Source organism: Phacochoerus africanus, chromosome 5, assembly GCF_016906955.1.
Source record: "Phacochoerus africanus isolate WHEZ1 chromosome 5, ROS_Pafr_v1, whole genome shotgun sequence".
In the NCBI taxonomy this organism is placed as follows: Eukaryota; Metazoa; Chordata; class Mammalia; order Artiodactyla; family Suidae; genus Phacochoerus; species Phacochoerus africanus.
In genome coordinates, this window is record NC_062548.1 from 128,420,621 (window position 1) to 128,436,718 (window position 16,098).

The window sequence follows — 16,098 nt, forward strand, 5'->3', positions numbered from 1 at the left end:
AGTTCAAATAAGCTATTACCTTAAGATATAATGTCTGGGAAACCCATGTGAAAACACATACCAAAGATAATTGAATCAATAAATTCATAATTTCTTTAAAACAAAATAAGACACAAATTTTATTGGCCACCTTAAGAGCCTGGGGAATCTAGGTTTATTTTAAAAATCAAACATCTGTCTTGTTTTTCTTTGTCAAACTGTGCCTTAGAATAACCAAATTATTGATGGGAAGTATTTTTTTTTCTCTGTCTTTTGTCCTTTTTAGGGCCGCACCTTTGGCATATGGAGGTTCCCAGGCTAGGGGTCAGTCAGAGCTGTAGCTGCCAACCTACAACACAGCTCACAGCAACACCAGATCCTTAACCCACTGGGCAAGGCCAGGGATTAAAGACATGTCCTCATGGATACTAGTTTGGTTTGTTAACAACTGAGCCACAATGGAAATTCCAGAAGTTTTGTTTTTTTTTTAATTATTACAGGTAATATATGAAGGAATAATGAAAAAATTGTATCAATATTTTGCAACCCCTGCTCAAACAATGGACCAAGACAATAGCCATCAATGGCTATTAACATCATAGAAAATGAGATTACGAGGCAATGTTGAGTTCTGATGGAAATGCAACATTCCATCTATGAAGTAATCAGGCCATTAAAAAAAAAAAAAAAACCTAACCTGAATCTAACAAGCTTCCAGCTCTAACTGCTAATTAGAAGGAGTACAGACTACAGAAAAATATAACAAAGGAATCCACACAGCTGGAATCACCAAAATCCACACTGTGGGACTCTGAGAAAAAAAAAAAAAATGAACTGCCATATTAAACATGTAAATTGTTAAAAAAAAAAAAAAAAGCTTAAGGAGGGAAACCTATAAAATTAAAAACAAAAAAAATACATCCCAAGCATGTTGAATATTTGCAATGTATGATCTGAACTTTATTTCATTCTGATTCAAACAAGGAAAAGGGTATAAAGTATAAGGAGATGATAGAAGAAATTTGAACCCTGGATATTTATGATTTATGGAGATGGTGTCGTATTTTAGATGTCATGCATTTTAGTCATGCTTTAAAAGAGTCGTATTTTAGATATACACTATAAAATTTTACAAGTAAAATGGAGTGATATCAGGGGTTTGCTTCAAATCAGTCTAATACTTGGGAAGTTGAGGAATGTTACTGAAACAAGACAGCCATGATTTAACCATTGTTGAAACTAGAAGAAGGATACGCGTTCATTGTATTTTTTTCTACTTTTGCATACATAAAAATTTGTCCTATAGAAACAAAAAAGAGCAAGAGAGAAAGAAAAAGAGAGAGAGAGATCATGTGTGGAATTAAATTGAACTCAGGTCTGATTTCAACCATTCATCTGTACCTTCCATGAGTATTCCTTGCTCAGGGAGTGCCTGCTCTCTCTAGGTTAGAACCAGGGGACTCTTTTACTAATAGTCTTTCAGACACTCCGTTGGTAGCAGGTTTTACAGTCCTATAACTACCCCATCTAGAACACCTGGCCTTCTTGCTTGCACTTAGAGGCAAAAAAACATGAGTACATTCAAGGGCTTTTCACTGCCTAAGCCAAAAAGTGGGAGTGTCCCTTCTGCTCATATGTGTCATTAGCCAGAACTGGTCATGTGACCCTGCCTGTCTGCAAAGAATTTGCATCTGCCGCAACCACCAAACAGGGAAGGAAATGAATAAGGATGGATATTGGTAGCTGGAGCATTTACCACATTTTCATAGATCTTTAAAAATAAAAAATATATATATTTTATTAAGCATTTTAGAATGTGTTGTCTTATGCAAATCTCTAAGCTGTCTTGAGAGACTCGTATCAGCTAATACTCCTATATAAACATGAAGAAAATGTTAAGGATTTCATAAGTGAATTCAATGAAGCAAAAGATATATTCAGGATTTCTGACTTAGAACATTGCTTTCCACCTTATGTGTTTGTGTAAGAATTAAATAGGTTTATGTATTGGGGAATTGCCCTGTATGCTACAACACATTGAGTTAGATAATGTCTCTGTTAAGGAAAGAGATTTATTAATGTTTTTCTGTACTATATGCAGGGGCAGCTTGGGATGCCTAAAAGTCATGGTAAAATCCTAATTGTACCAGTGAGCTAGCCAACTAGACAAGAACCTCCCTCACTAAGAAGAGAGAAGACTATGTCTTCCTTTCCCATCAGCATCATTTTGCCTCTTCCTGTTCCATTATACTAGCAGCTAAGTCTCTCACATGAGGTCTCAATCCTCTAGAAATATTACCCTCTTCAGACTCTTAAAGAGTCCTCTGTGGTGCTCATCAAATAAATAGCCATGAACAAAGGCAAAGTGTTTCCGGGGGTGAGATGCCCATGAAACAGATGGCAACCTTCCTTGATGCCCAGTAGAATTCGTTAGCACCAATGTTTTCTGGTCCTCTATACAAACAGAAAAGAAACAGAGAATTTGTCTGAATTGTGTGTTAGAGATAGTTCCCAAAAAAGACTTATGCAAATGAGAGAAGAAAGGAAACCAGAAACAGAAAGTGACAGCGGGCCCAGCAGGTTCTCTGTCATTCACACAGTACCAGACGCTGGTAGAAACCCTAGAAGTGAGAGACGAGCAGACCTCCACCTTCTGTGCAGGACTCCCCACCCTACCTGCATCCACATCATTACTTATTGACAGTGCTCCTTCTAGCCAGGAGTCTGTGACACTCTTCCTATATTTAGAGATATTGTTCAGTATTTAAGTACCAAACATTACAACCTATTAAAGTCTTCCTCAAGCCTTTTGACTACAAGGAGATCCTTCTCTCTAAAATTCCTAAATATCCCTAAAATAATTTGTGTCTAATTGTTATGTTTCTTAAAAAAAAAAAAAACAATAAAAAAACTGCTTTCATTGTACTGATCTCTTGGCATTCTTGCCCCTGTTATAGCAGGTACATTTCCAGAGAAGGATGGTGAGGTTTGTTTTTCTCTCTGTTTAGACTCCATACCACACTAATGATTAACCAGTACATCTGTATTGAAGGTATAATTGTATGAGTGATGGAAAATGAATGAATGAAAATAAAGTCTTTAAATTAAGAAATCATAACATCTCAAACATAACTGGCATAAACTCAACCCCACCCCTTAGAAAATGAAAATGTGCCTGAGGCAGCAACTAGAGGATTTCAGTTCTAAATGTATTCTTCTGAAAAGTCAAAAGGTTTCTGCTTTCATTTATATTGAAGGGATAAAAATGTAGTTTAAAACTGATTTCACATTTTACCCAGTTCTTCCCACATTAGCACAAAAACCCAGCTGTTCTGGACTTTCATCTGCTGTGCCAGTCCTTGGCTAGAGAGCATTCGAATATGCAGTTCTTTGCTCAGCAGAAAATCTGCCCCTTCCAGAGTTAGGAACAGACTTGAATGAAGAGTGACATTTAGCCTTGTGATAGGATGAGTCAAGTCCCTTCTGAATCTGGAAACCACTTGTTTATCATTTCTGTGTAGTTTCTCTCTTTGCGTACTATGGATCTTATCTATTAAAGTACCAATTAAATATCCATATTCACATATCTGGTTTTCCCCCCATAATACTTGAGTTCACCTAGGACTCGGGCTACAGCCCCTCGTTCCTTTAGTCTCCATAGAAACCGAAGGAATGACTTTTGCATAGTTGCTGGTCAATACATATTTGTTTCTAAATTGATAAAGGTGCACCTAATACATTCCTAAAAATTGTCTAAGAATCGAGGTTGCCTTTGAATGTAAGATATTATTATTAGTCTATACGTCCAATTTTTATTTTATTTTTCCCATTGACGCAAGAGTAAGAAAGTTGTTCCCATTTTAATTTTTAATAGTTGAAAAATGTGTAATATAAAATGGCATTTCTTTACTATCTTTTTTTTTCAGTGTATATCCTTCCAGATTTTGCCCATGCATTTAAACACAAACCTGTATGCACATACACAGATAAACATGCAACCCTGGGATTACACAGCTCATAGAGTTTGGCAACCTCCATGTTTCACTTAATACATTTTTTAATATTTTACTATTTATCAACTACATGTTCATTCTTTACCCCATTAAACAAATGCATGGTATTATATCATAAAAACAATTTTATTGATTACATAAAATTCCATTGAATTGATGTGTATGGTGTACGTAACCTCTCTTCACTGCTCACTCCCACCTTCCCACTGATGGAGACTTTGTTTTCTTAACTTTTAAAACTGAAAATAATTCTAAATTAAAAATAATGCTGTGATGAACATCTTTACCCATGAAGAGTGCCCACACAAAATTATTTCTTTGATCGATCCCCACTGCTGAGATTACTGATGCAAGTCTGTGAAAAGCTTAAGATTCTTGATAAATATAAATTTTCCATCTATCTTAAACTAATTTATTTTTGTGTTTTAATGCTATTATGAGCAGAGAGCAATTCTCTTAGATTTTGAGATTTTACTTGTATGTGTGTGACTTCCTTTTAGTGGATACCTGCTGTTTTGTTCACTCAACCCCTCTTCTCATTGGAGGCTCAGTTCCTCCTCGCTTGGAAGGACCGGATTTTGCCTTTTCTCTCCATCTGCGGCAGAGAGGGGCGCGTTGCTCAGAATTGGCTTGTTAGAGGACTTCAACATCATGACTATAATGAACAGTTGGCTGATAAGAACATGAGTAAATCCCAATCAGAATAACTGGGATTTTTCTAGTGGGAAAGATTTCGTTTCCTACTGAGGACAGTAAACTGGCAGAACAGGTGATGGGTGGCATCAGCCGTCTTGGTCATCAAGTACACAGGCTATTTTAAAGTAAGGAGGGCAGAGCTCCTTGCCGTCACTGGAATCCCTCATTCCACCTGTGTTAGAGCCAGTAGAACACCTAGACTCCCTATTCACGTGACCAAATAAATTTCCCTTTATTGGTTAGCTGGTATGAAATGCATTGTTGTCAGCTGCAAGTGAAATAATCCTGATAAAGTATCTCTGGGATTTTATTGTACCTAAAATTCACATTTTTTTCCAAGTGCCAACATATATAATCTTGGGGCAGTATAATCAATGATTTTCAGTATTATGTCACATTTGAATTCTCATCATTTTCTTTTTTACCTAATAGTACACAAAATAATAATATGACTTTCAATTAATAGTGTCTTGGATATGGTAAAATATTGAATAGAATAAATATTCTGTCAGCTCGGCAAATGTACTGGAAAAATGCTTTCTGTATTACTTGTTTACCATAATCACTAATCACTTGGTTTTTGACCATAAATGTGGCTGGTTTGAATTAAAACATGTTTTAAATTAAAAAAATGCCTTGGATTTCAATGATTTAGTATGGACAAAATAATTTAAAATATCATATTAATGATTTTATATTAATCACAGATTGAAGAATAATATTTTAGGAATATATAGTTAAATTAAATATGATATTAAATGTATTTCATCTGTTCCCTTTTACTTTTAAAAATCTGGCTACTTTTAAATCTGGAAATTTAAAAAATTTAATATAGTTTACATGTTAAATATAGCTTCCATTTCACATGTTATATTTCTGTTGGAAAGCCCTACTCGATAGGACTTAACATGGCTTTGCTAAATTAAATATACTATCACTCTAATTCTCAACATCATCATTCTTTTTTTGAGTTTTAAACAATGTACCAAACACACAATGAGGCAATAATGTGTTCTAACAGCTTTTGCCTTTTATTTTTTGATCTAGTAGTCTTTGATGAATGTATTATATCCTATATATGTTTATATCACCTTTATCAATTTTTTTCATTATGTTATTTTGATTTGTAATTAATCCTAGATCACTTTTTTATATACTAGCAAATAAATCCATACTAGTATTTTATTTTATTCTGCTTTAAATAAAGTTTGATTATTCTCTTACCTTTATAGTCATATAAATGCATGCTCAGTTCAGAAAATTTGTTTTTCAAAATTCTACAATAGAAATCACCATTAATATTTAATTAATATATTATATTTATGTTCTTAAAATAATCACCTTGCACTCTCTTTTAATCTGTCTCACTTTCTCTCCAACACCAAATTAACATTAGTATTATTTATTATATTAACAATCAAATATTTAACTTATTAACATCAACATGTATCCCTCACTCTGAATTTCCACATTTTTTTTTTCCTGTGCTGCTCAGTATTTCATTATACAGATGTATCTAGATTTATTTAACTAAACACCTATGTTGAACATTTAATTTGCAACCAAATTTTAGCTACTATAAAATGCTTTAATAACAATCATCTACACTGGAAGCATATCGTTTGAGAACATTTTAGGCCAAGAATTTAATAGGATTAAAATGCAAACATTTCATACAATTTTGATTCATTTGCATATGTAAATATCTTAGAGACTAGTAACCTCATGTCACTTTAATTCCTTGTACATAATTTATGAAACTTTTACTGCCTCCCTCCTTTTTTCATAGTACAATCTTGGGTTTTATATTTGAGTTATTGGTCATAAAATAGAATTTTCCTCATGGTCTTTTATTTTCAGCCTTCTTTTTTACAGTCATATTTATTTGTCCAAGCAAAAATAGGCTAATCCTAGAGATATGTCATTATGATTGACAGGTTTTTATTTTCACTAATAGTACCACAACTTACCCATTCATAGTTTATTTTTTATATATAGATTTTTATTTATAAATTTTTACATGTACAAAAACATGGAAAATAGCATAACTATTTGGCCATCCAACTCATAAATTTAATAAACATTAATACTTTTTCATGTTTGCTTTATATTATAAAAAAATATTTCTATCATTTTTAATGCCCCACATTGACATTTGCTTCCTTACCAAGTGGTAACCACTATCCTGAAGCTGTGTATTTTTCCCATGCGTATTTTTGTGTCTTTAATACAAACACCTTAAGAAATGGAAACAGTATTAATTTATGGGGAGTTTTTTAAATGGCATAAATATCTGTATATTTGGTCCAAGCTAACATTGTGTTTCAAGATCTATTCATTTAGTACATGTATTAAACAGCTATATATGTTTGAATGAACATAGAGTGTTTTGTTTTGTTTTTTTTTCCAATGCTCTCCTAGTGGATTTAGGTGGTTTGGAGTTTGAATTTGGACAAAATACAATGCAACAGTAAACGTCCTTGGACCACTTTCTTGTACATATATGATACTTTGGGATCTATTCTCTTTTTTCCTTACTCTGCCCACTGATCTGTTTCAGACTTCTTTGCTGAGTATGACTTCCTTTCATGAACTATAAACAGTAACGTATGCCAGGACTGTTATTGGACCTTTTGTCTATATCTTAATCACTCCCTAGGTAAGACCATACAAAGCTAGAGCTTGAAAAAATATCTCTGCTCGTGATTACCCAACATGTATTTTCCACCCTGACCTTTTTCTCCAGAGCTTCTGTTGCCAGCTGCTTCCTTAGTGTTCTTCACTTGCAAATCCAATGGATAACTAAGATATAATTTTGCAACAGTAATTTTAATCGTCACACTCTTCCAAACCTGCTTTTGCAGAATCTTCTTCTCAGGAAATGATACCATCACAAACTAAGCCATCAGAGCCAAACACGTAAGAGCAGAGTAGCACGAAAGAAGTAGAGAGCCTATTCTTCTCAAATACCATCGCTGATCATTCAGCGCATCTTGGAGAAACTAAACATATACTGGCATCCCTCTCCATTCCCATGACGTTAGTCCTAGAACTCAGTTATTATCCCTTACCTGGGTAAATGCAGCCATTGCCTATATTCTCTCCCAATGATACTCCTGAAATTCTTCAGCAAATTATCAAGAAAACAATCAGAGTGAGATTTTAACAAACTTAATCCATTTTAACATTCCCTGCTTAAAATAGTCATCTAATAAATTTTCCATCACACTTAGAATAAAAAGCAGATGATTTGCTGTGGCCTGAAAGGCTTTTCACATATGCGACAAGTACATCTCTCTGACCTCATCCCCTTTCACTCTCTTCCTCAACATTGCCCCCCACCAACAGCCGCACCTGCAGCATATGGAAGTTCCCAGGCTAGGGGTTAAATCAGAGCTGCAGCTGCTGGCCTACACCACAACCGGGGCAACACAAGACCCAAGCAGCATCTTCCGCCTGTGCCTCAGCTTGTGGCAATACTAGATTCTTAGCATACTGAGTGAGGCCAGGGATTAAACCTGCATCTTCTGGGAGACTATGTCAGATCCTTAACTCACTGAACCACAATGAAAAGTCCCCTCAACACTGTTCTAATCACGTAATGATTCCTCATCTAATTAATCCATATCCATGTCTTTGATCTTGTTCTTTCATTATTCCCTCAAGTCCCTGCCCAAATGGCACTTGAATAACTCATTTCATATGCTTTATTTCCTTTTGTCTCTCCCGTTCTCTTTCTTTTTCTTTTGTTTCTTTTTTTTTTTCCTTTTTAGGGCTCACTGGCATCATATGGAAGTTCCCAGGTTAAAGGCTGAATTAGAGATGCAGCTGCTAGCCTACACCACAGCCACAGAAATGTGGGATCTGAGTTGCATCTGGAACCCACACCGCAGCTTATGGCAATGCCAGATCCTTAACCTTCTGAGCAGGGCCATGAATCAAACCCACGTCCTCATGGGTATTAGTTGAGCTTGTTGCTGCTGAGCCACAACAGGAACTCCCTTTTCTCAATTTTTTTGAGCAGTTATTACAATTTACTATTAGAGTATATGTTCATATAAATTTGATTTTTTTTAATTTGTCTTCATCCATTATAATGTAAGTTTCTTATACATAGAAAAATCCATCCATCATGTTAATCACGATAGCCCCAGAGCAAAGAAAAGTAGTCAACATTTAATAGAAAGTTTCATAAATATATGTTTAATTCATTAATTATCCAGAATTGCCTTGTTGACTGGTAATTTACACAGATAACCATCTTTACTACATTTTGGAAAAATCATCTTCAAAAGTAGTTACACAGAATTACTTTCCAAATAATATAGCATTAGATGGTGATTTTCCTAATTTGTGTGACCACTCACTATTAGCAGACTTTATCACTGCTGCAAAACAAATAGGTGTAAAATTGTAGGCACCAATTTTTTTTATATTTGCTTTTTCTTTGTCTACTATGAGGCTGAGTAGCATTTGTTCTTGATGATTAAGGTCTCCTACTTTGTGATTTAATTGACCACATATGTTTGCAGAATATTTAAAGATTTGCATTTTTCTCATTTGCTTTAGAAGCTTTTTTATATATTCTCAGTACTAATTTCTTAAGAGGAGTATACATGCAACGATTTATGCAAGTATGCCATTTGCCTTTTCATGTAGAATATTTTTTTCTTTTGCATTAAGAACAAAAAAATATGTGATATATTTTCTTTTAAATTTTTAAAAATTTAATTTTTCTATTTAGGAAGTAATCACCTTTGGAACATATTTTAGGATATGACTTAATATTGAGATCTATTTTTACATTATTTTTATATTTGAAGCCAATTCTCATACTCACTTATTAAACATCCAATGTTCAACCCATTTGCTTTATTTTTTTTAACTTTTAACTTTAATTATGTTTTATTTTTTTATTTATTTTTGTCTTTTTAGGGCTGCACCCACAGCATGTGGAGGTTCCCAGGCTAGGGGTTGAATCGGAGCTGTAGCCACCAGCATACACCACAGCCACAGAAACTCCAGATCCAAGCCACATCTGCAACCTACACCACAGCTCACGGCAGCACCAGATCATCAACCCACTGAGCGAGGCCAGGGATTGAACCTGCATCCTCATGGATATTAATCAGATTCGTTTACACTGAGCCACGACTCTTAATCCTAACTTTTTTAAAACTTATTTATTTTTATTGAGGTAGGGTTGATTTATAATATATGTTAGATTCGGGTAATAGCACAGCAATTCAATTGTATATACATATATAGAGATAGATAGATATTATTTTTCAGAATCTTTTCTCTTATAGGTTATGACAAAATATTGAGTATAGTTCCCTGTGCTATACAGTAGGATCTTGTTGGCTATTATTTTATATACTGTGGTGTGAATATGTTAATCCCAACCTCCTAATTTATTCTTTCTCCCCATTTGGTAAGCATAAGTTTCTTTTCTATGTCTGTAAGTCTCTTTCTGTTGAGTAAATGGGTTCATTTGTATCTTCTTTTTTTTTTTTTAGATTCCACATATAAATGATATCATATGACATTTGTCTTTCTGTGTTTGGTTTACTTCATTTACTGTCATGATTTCTAGGTCCATCCACATCACTGAAAATGGCATTATTTCATTCTTTTTCTATGGCTGAATAATACTCCATGTATGTATATGTATGTATATTATTTTTCCAGAAAAAATATCTGTGTGTGTGTGTATATATATATATACACACAGACATACCACATCTTTATCAATTCATCTGCCAGTGGACATTTAGTTTGCCTCCATGTCTTGACTGTTGTAATTAATGCTGTTATAAACATTGGTTTGCAGGTGTATTTTTTTAATTATAGTTTTCTCAGGTATATGCCTAGGAGTGGAATTGCAGGGTCATATAGTAGCTCTATAGTTTTAGTTTTTTAAAGAACCTCCATACTGTTTTCTATAGTGGCTGTACAGTTTACATTACCACCACCAGTGTAGGAGGGTTCCCTTTCTGCAAACCCTCTCCAGCATTTATTACTTGTAGACTTTTGAGGATGGTCATTCTGACCGGTGTGAGGTGATAGCTTATAGTAGTTTTGATTCACATTTCTCTAATAATTAGCAATGTTGAGCATTTTTTCATGTGCCTTTTGTCCATCTGTGTGTCTTCGGAGAAGTATCTGTTTAGATCTTCTGCCCATTTCTGATTAGATTGTTTTGTTTGAGGTACATGAGCTGTTTGTATATTTTGGAGATTAACCCCTTGTTGACTGCATCATTTGCAAATATTTTATCCCATTCTATAGGTTGTCTTTTCATTTTGTTTAGGATTTCCTTTGCAGTGCCAGATTCCATATGTGGCATATGTGTTCTGTCGTATGTGAAATCACCATACGTCACTGGAAAGAATCTTTCCAGGTTCTTTACTGTGTTCTATTGGACTCTGCAGGTGTCTACTCTCTGTTACACTAACTTAGTTGTGACTCCTTCATATGAATTCCTCCTAAGAGAAAAAATTCTCCCTCATTATTTGTCTTCCAACAACTTGATTCATCTTGAGTGTTTACACATTGTAATATGTAGGCACATTCTGTGAAAAAAACCTTGTTGAGATTTTTTTTAGTTTTTAAGGTTTTATTGAAGTCCGTTGATTTACAATGTTGTGATAATTTCTGCTGTACAACAGAGTGATTTAGTTATGCGTGTATACATACCCATTCTTTTTCAGATTCTTTTCCCATATAGATAATCGCAGACCATTGCATAGCATCCCCTGTGCTCTACAGCAGGTCCCCATTGGCCATCCTATTGACCATACCTTGTTGAGGTTTTTAATTAGAATTTTATTTAAACAGTAGTTTAATTTGACACGAATTTACATCATTAAACTAGAGACACACTGCACTTTAAAAAATAATAAAGGTGGGGCCTTTCACACTAAATCTGTAGATAATCTTTTGGTATCCGCAAGACAGCTCTTTCTGGGGAGAGAAGTATTTTGTTAAGACTGAATTGGGAGTTCCCGTCGTGGCGCAGTGGTTAACGAATCCGACTAGGAACCATGAGGTTGCGGGTTCGGTCCCTGGCCTTGCTCAGTGGGTTAACGATCCGGCGTTGCCGTGAGCTGTGGTGTAGGTTGCAGACGCGGCTCGGATCCCGCGTTGCTGTGGCTCTGGCGTAGGCCGGGGGCTACAGCTCTGGTTCAACTCCTAGCCTGGGAACTCCATATGCCGCGGGAGCGGCCCAAGAAATAGCAACAACAACAAAAAAGACAAAAGACAAAAAAAAAAGACTGAATTTGACCCTAATTCACCTGTCCTTCAAACTACATTCATGAACATATTTCTCTTCGTATAGATTGGGGCCTAAAGAAACAGACACATTTATAGATGTCTTTCAGCCGCTGTGGAGGGATATTTATGGAGAGAGGCCAGAGAGAAGGCCTCTGTATCTTTCCAGTTATCTCAAGCACTGAATATCCATCGGTGTAAGGTAAGTGCTTAATTATCGCTGGAGCCAGACAAGCAGGCCAAATCTTTACTTTCTGCCGTCTATTAACATTTAATTCTTGATCGCAGAGAGCGGTTTACTGAAGTTATCTATTTGAGGCCTTGGCGTCAGTCTTAATTTTTGTATGGAGAATCTGTCTATAAATTCAGAAGATGGAGCAGTATCCCCTCGTCCTCTGACCTTCTCAGGCTCTAAAACATGATACGGTGGATATTCAGCTCTTCTCAAGGAGAATAGTGACTTGCTGAAAAAGAGAAAGAATGGTCATCCAGTGAAGCTGAAGATTTTAATGAGAGTCATACCCACAAAGCAAAGAAGCGTGAACTAGGGAATATACAGAGCATCTGATTCTGAAGAGTTGGAATTTCATTGGAAATGTTGTGAACTGATAAAGCTCCTCCCTGAAAGTATATCCCTGTCGTCGCAGAAATATGGAAATGATATTAAAACAAGTCTAGAACTTTATATTGTTTCCAGGGAGGCACAGGGGTAGCTCACTTTTGTTCTTTGTAATAAATTGATGCCCTTAATTTTCTTTTCTGCCAGTGGTGACAGATTATTACAAATGTGATCACACAAATACTGGGCTGATTTTAAATTATAACATTGCAAGGAAAATAGGAATGCTTCTTTTTTCCTCCCCAAGGCAATTTTAGAAGACAAATCATTAAAAGGAGTTCACTAATTTTATAGAGAAAGCCAACATTTTTCAATTAAATTACACCAATCTGTGTGTTTTTACATATTTAATAAACACTTAAAGCTGTATCTCATAATAGTATTATAAAGTAACACAGACAAACGGAACAAGGATCTGAATGAAATGGATGTTGCATTAAAAGCAAGAAGCCAGTGAATGAATAAAGTTGGTAATAAAACTGAAAAAAGACAAGACCCAAAGGAATAATATTTATTTTATGCCTCAGGCTACTGATACTCATGGCTTTAGATTCACTTCCTTGACATGAGGATAGAGTAAGTGTAATGGAAAAATTTTGAAGACTGAAGAAAAAGATTCTAGGGTATGAATCTGCAAGCTTTCTGCTTCTCCTCAACTACTTAAAACTTCATTTTTTGTTGTTGTTGTTGCTAATGAGGAGAGTTCACTCTCGGTGAAGTACACAGAAGGCTTGAAGCAGAGGGAAATCCTCAAGATACCAAGAGGGAACATCAGGGCAAATGGAGAAAGAGCAGCACTTTCACTGGCCTGTGCCTGACACAGTTCTATCCCTGCTCATACAGGGAGGTGATGGGTGCATTGATGGGTTAAAGACAGATGGCCGGCAGTTTTGGGTTATCCTCAGTTATGCCATAACTTCAACTCCACGCTCTTAACTAGCTCCTCTCCTCAAATTCTCTCCTATTAACTGCAATTTCTACATTCTCACTTCAGACTTCCTCTTAAAACTCTGGCAATCAGGTTTTTAGACCTCACACTCAATCGACATTGTCTTTCGAGAATCACTGTTAACCGATTAGTTGATGAAGCACAGGGAGTGGTTTTCAGGCCTGTTGATTGAGTTCATCACGACTGCTGTTCACACATTATCTGAGGGACGCTGATCCACTGGCACTGGACAAAATAGTGGGAATTTTTTTTCCCCAAGAGCAAGACAAACCTAAGGGTGTATCCTGCTACACTGATAAGACTGCATTCCGTTTAAATTTAAAATACATCAGCACTATGTATTCAACTCTATATGACATCAATTATTCTGTATTCCTTATATCAGTAATTGAAAGGAAATAGCATCATTTCATTTTATAATAAATTGAGGCTCAAGAAAATTTAAACTTCTTTCCCCGAATTAAACTGTAGTAGAATCAGAGTTGAACACACAGGTAATTTCTGGAGGCTGCTCCTCTACTTGCCCACAGTGACCTTCTTAGCATAGTTTAAGTGATCCTCTGAGGTCAAATTCTGCTAAACACTTTATCTTCATCTCTTGCTACTTCAGGCTTTTATTCAACACTGTCAGCATACCTATCTTTATGCACCACGCTTTCACATCTCTATTATTTTATCATGATGCTTCCTAACCCGAAATGGATTCCTCATCCATTCTTTACCCTCCTTCTGGCTAACACCGACTCAACTGTCTGTCTGTCTACCTTCTTCCCTTCCTTCCTTTTTTATTCCTTTTTGTTTTGAAAATATTTTGAGTGCATATATAAGACAACTGTCAGGGTTTTGACAAACAGTGAAGAGTGAGACACAATCCTTATTCTGGAGAAACTTTATTTAGTGAAGCAGATGGACTTTACACAGATAATTTCATTGTGGTGTGATAAGGGCTATAACTGAGGATGTTATAAAAACAGTCTGCTTCAGCTGGTCACTTCCTTTCCCAGGAATCTCTCCCAGACTCCATTGGGGTAGATATGGTAATCCCTCGCTGAGCTTCTGTAATAGCATCTATGTATCTAGTTGCAGTAGCCACATTCTTTGATTAATATTATGTGTATATGCCTGTCTCTTCTACCTGACTGTTAGTGATAGGAATTATGACCTATCCATATGTGTGTAGCCACTCTTTGGAAAAAATGAATAGCAAATAGCAGTTGGGCATGGTTATTTGGTTTCTTAAATATTCAATGTTCCTATACAATCAAACAGTAGGATCATAGAAATTTTCATTCCTGATTGTCCTAAAGCCCCAGGTGGGCTCATTTTTCTCAAAGTAGCATGTACCCTCACCTTTAGAGAATATTTTGCTTTGTGAAATAAGTAAGACTGAGAAAGACAAGTACTCTTTGTTATCATTTAAATGTCAAATCTAAAAAGTAAAACAAACAAATGCATATAACACCACTGAAACAGACTCATGAACATGTAGAACAAACTAGTAGTTACCAGTGGGGAGAGAGAAGGGGGAAGGGGCATGCAGGGGTAGGGTATTAAGAGATATAAGAGATACAAACTACTATGCATAAAATATATAAGTAACAAGGAACTAGTATCAAGTACAGGAAAATATACCTATTATTTTATAATAATTTTAAATTAAGTATATTTTTGAAGGTGTTAAATCACTATGTTATACACCTGAAGCTAAATTAATATTGTAAATCAAGTATACATCCATTAAATTTAAAGAAAAAATTAACAGAGAGAGGATTTGCAGGCAGCTAACTGCTCAATTTCTGGAAAAGGTGCCAGAGTCATAAGTTGGTGATGTGGCTATAAATAAAACACAAGACCAACAGAGAGAGAAATCTCATTTCTTACTTTAAAAAATATATGGCACTTAATTTTGTAATAGTCTGAATATCTAATAATGTGTTTATTCTACCTCATATTTAATAATAGTTGGGATATAGAATGTTATGTTGGATTTTTTTTTTTCCTTGTCAGAAATAGGAGGCATTATATTTCTGGTTTCATTAGTCCTGATAAGAAGCACACTTCATTTCTGATGCTTGCTATTTGGGTTAAGGGAGTTTCTTCTCCCACTCTTTGGAATTTTGCAGGGCTACCTCATTGCTCCTGTTGTTCTACAATTTCACAATTTTATTGCCTAGGTGTGGTCCTAAATTCCTATTTGGGGCTAAGCACAGCTGTGTATTTCCATGTGAAACAGTGTTGCTTTCCTTTGGGGAAATTATCAGGAAGTATTTCTTTGATAATTTCTTCCCTCTATTGCTAAAGGTTTGTCTTTCTGGCACTCCGACATTCAGATGCCAGAACGCCCGTGCTCACCCTCTCACTTCCTTACTTCTTTCTCCTGCTCCATTGCTTCCTCTTTGTGTTCTGCTTTTTGGAGAGTTACTTAATCTTTCAGATACGAGGTGAATTTTCTTTAATCCATGTTCTTTTGAAGTTTTAAGTTGTCATTTTCATATTACTGTGTTCTTTCTTCATAGATACAACATATGCTCTTATCTCTCCAAGCAAATTGCTGTTTATATGTGAGT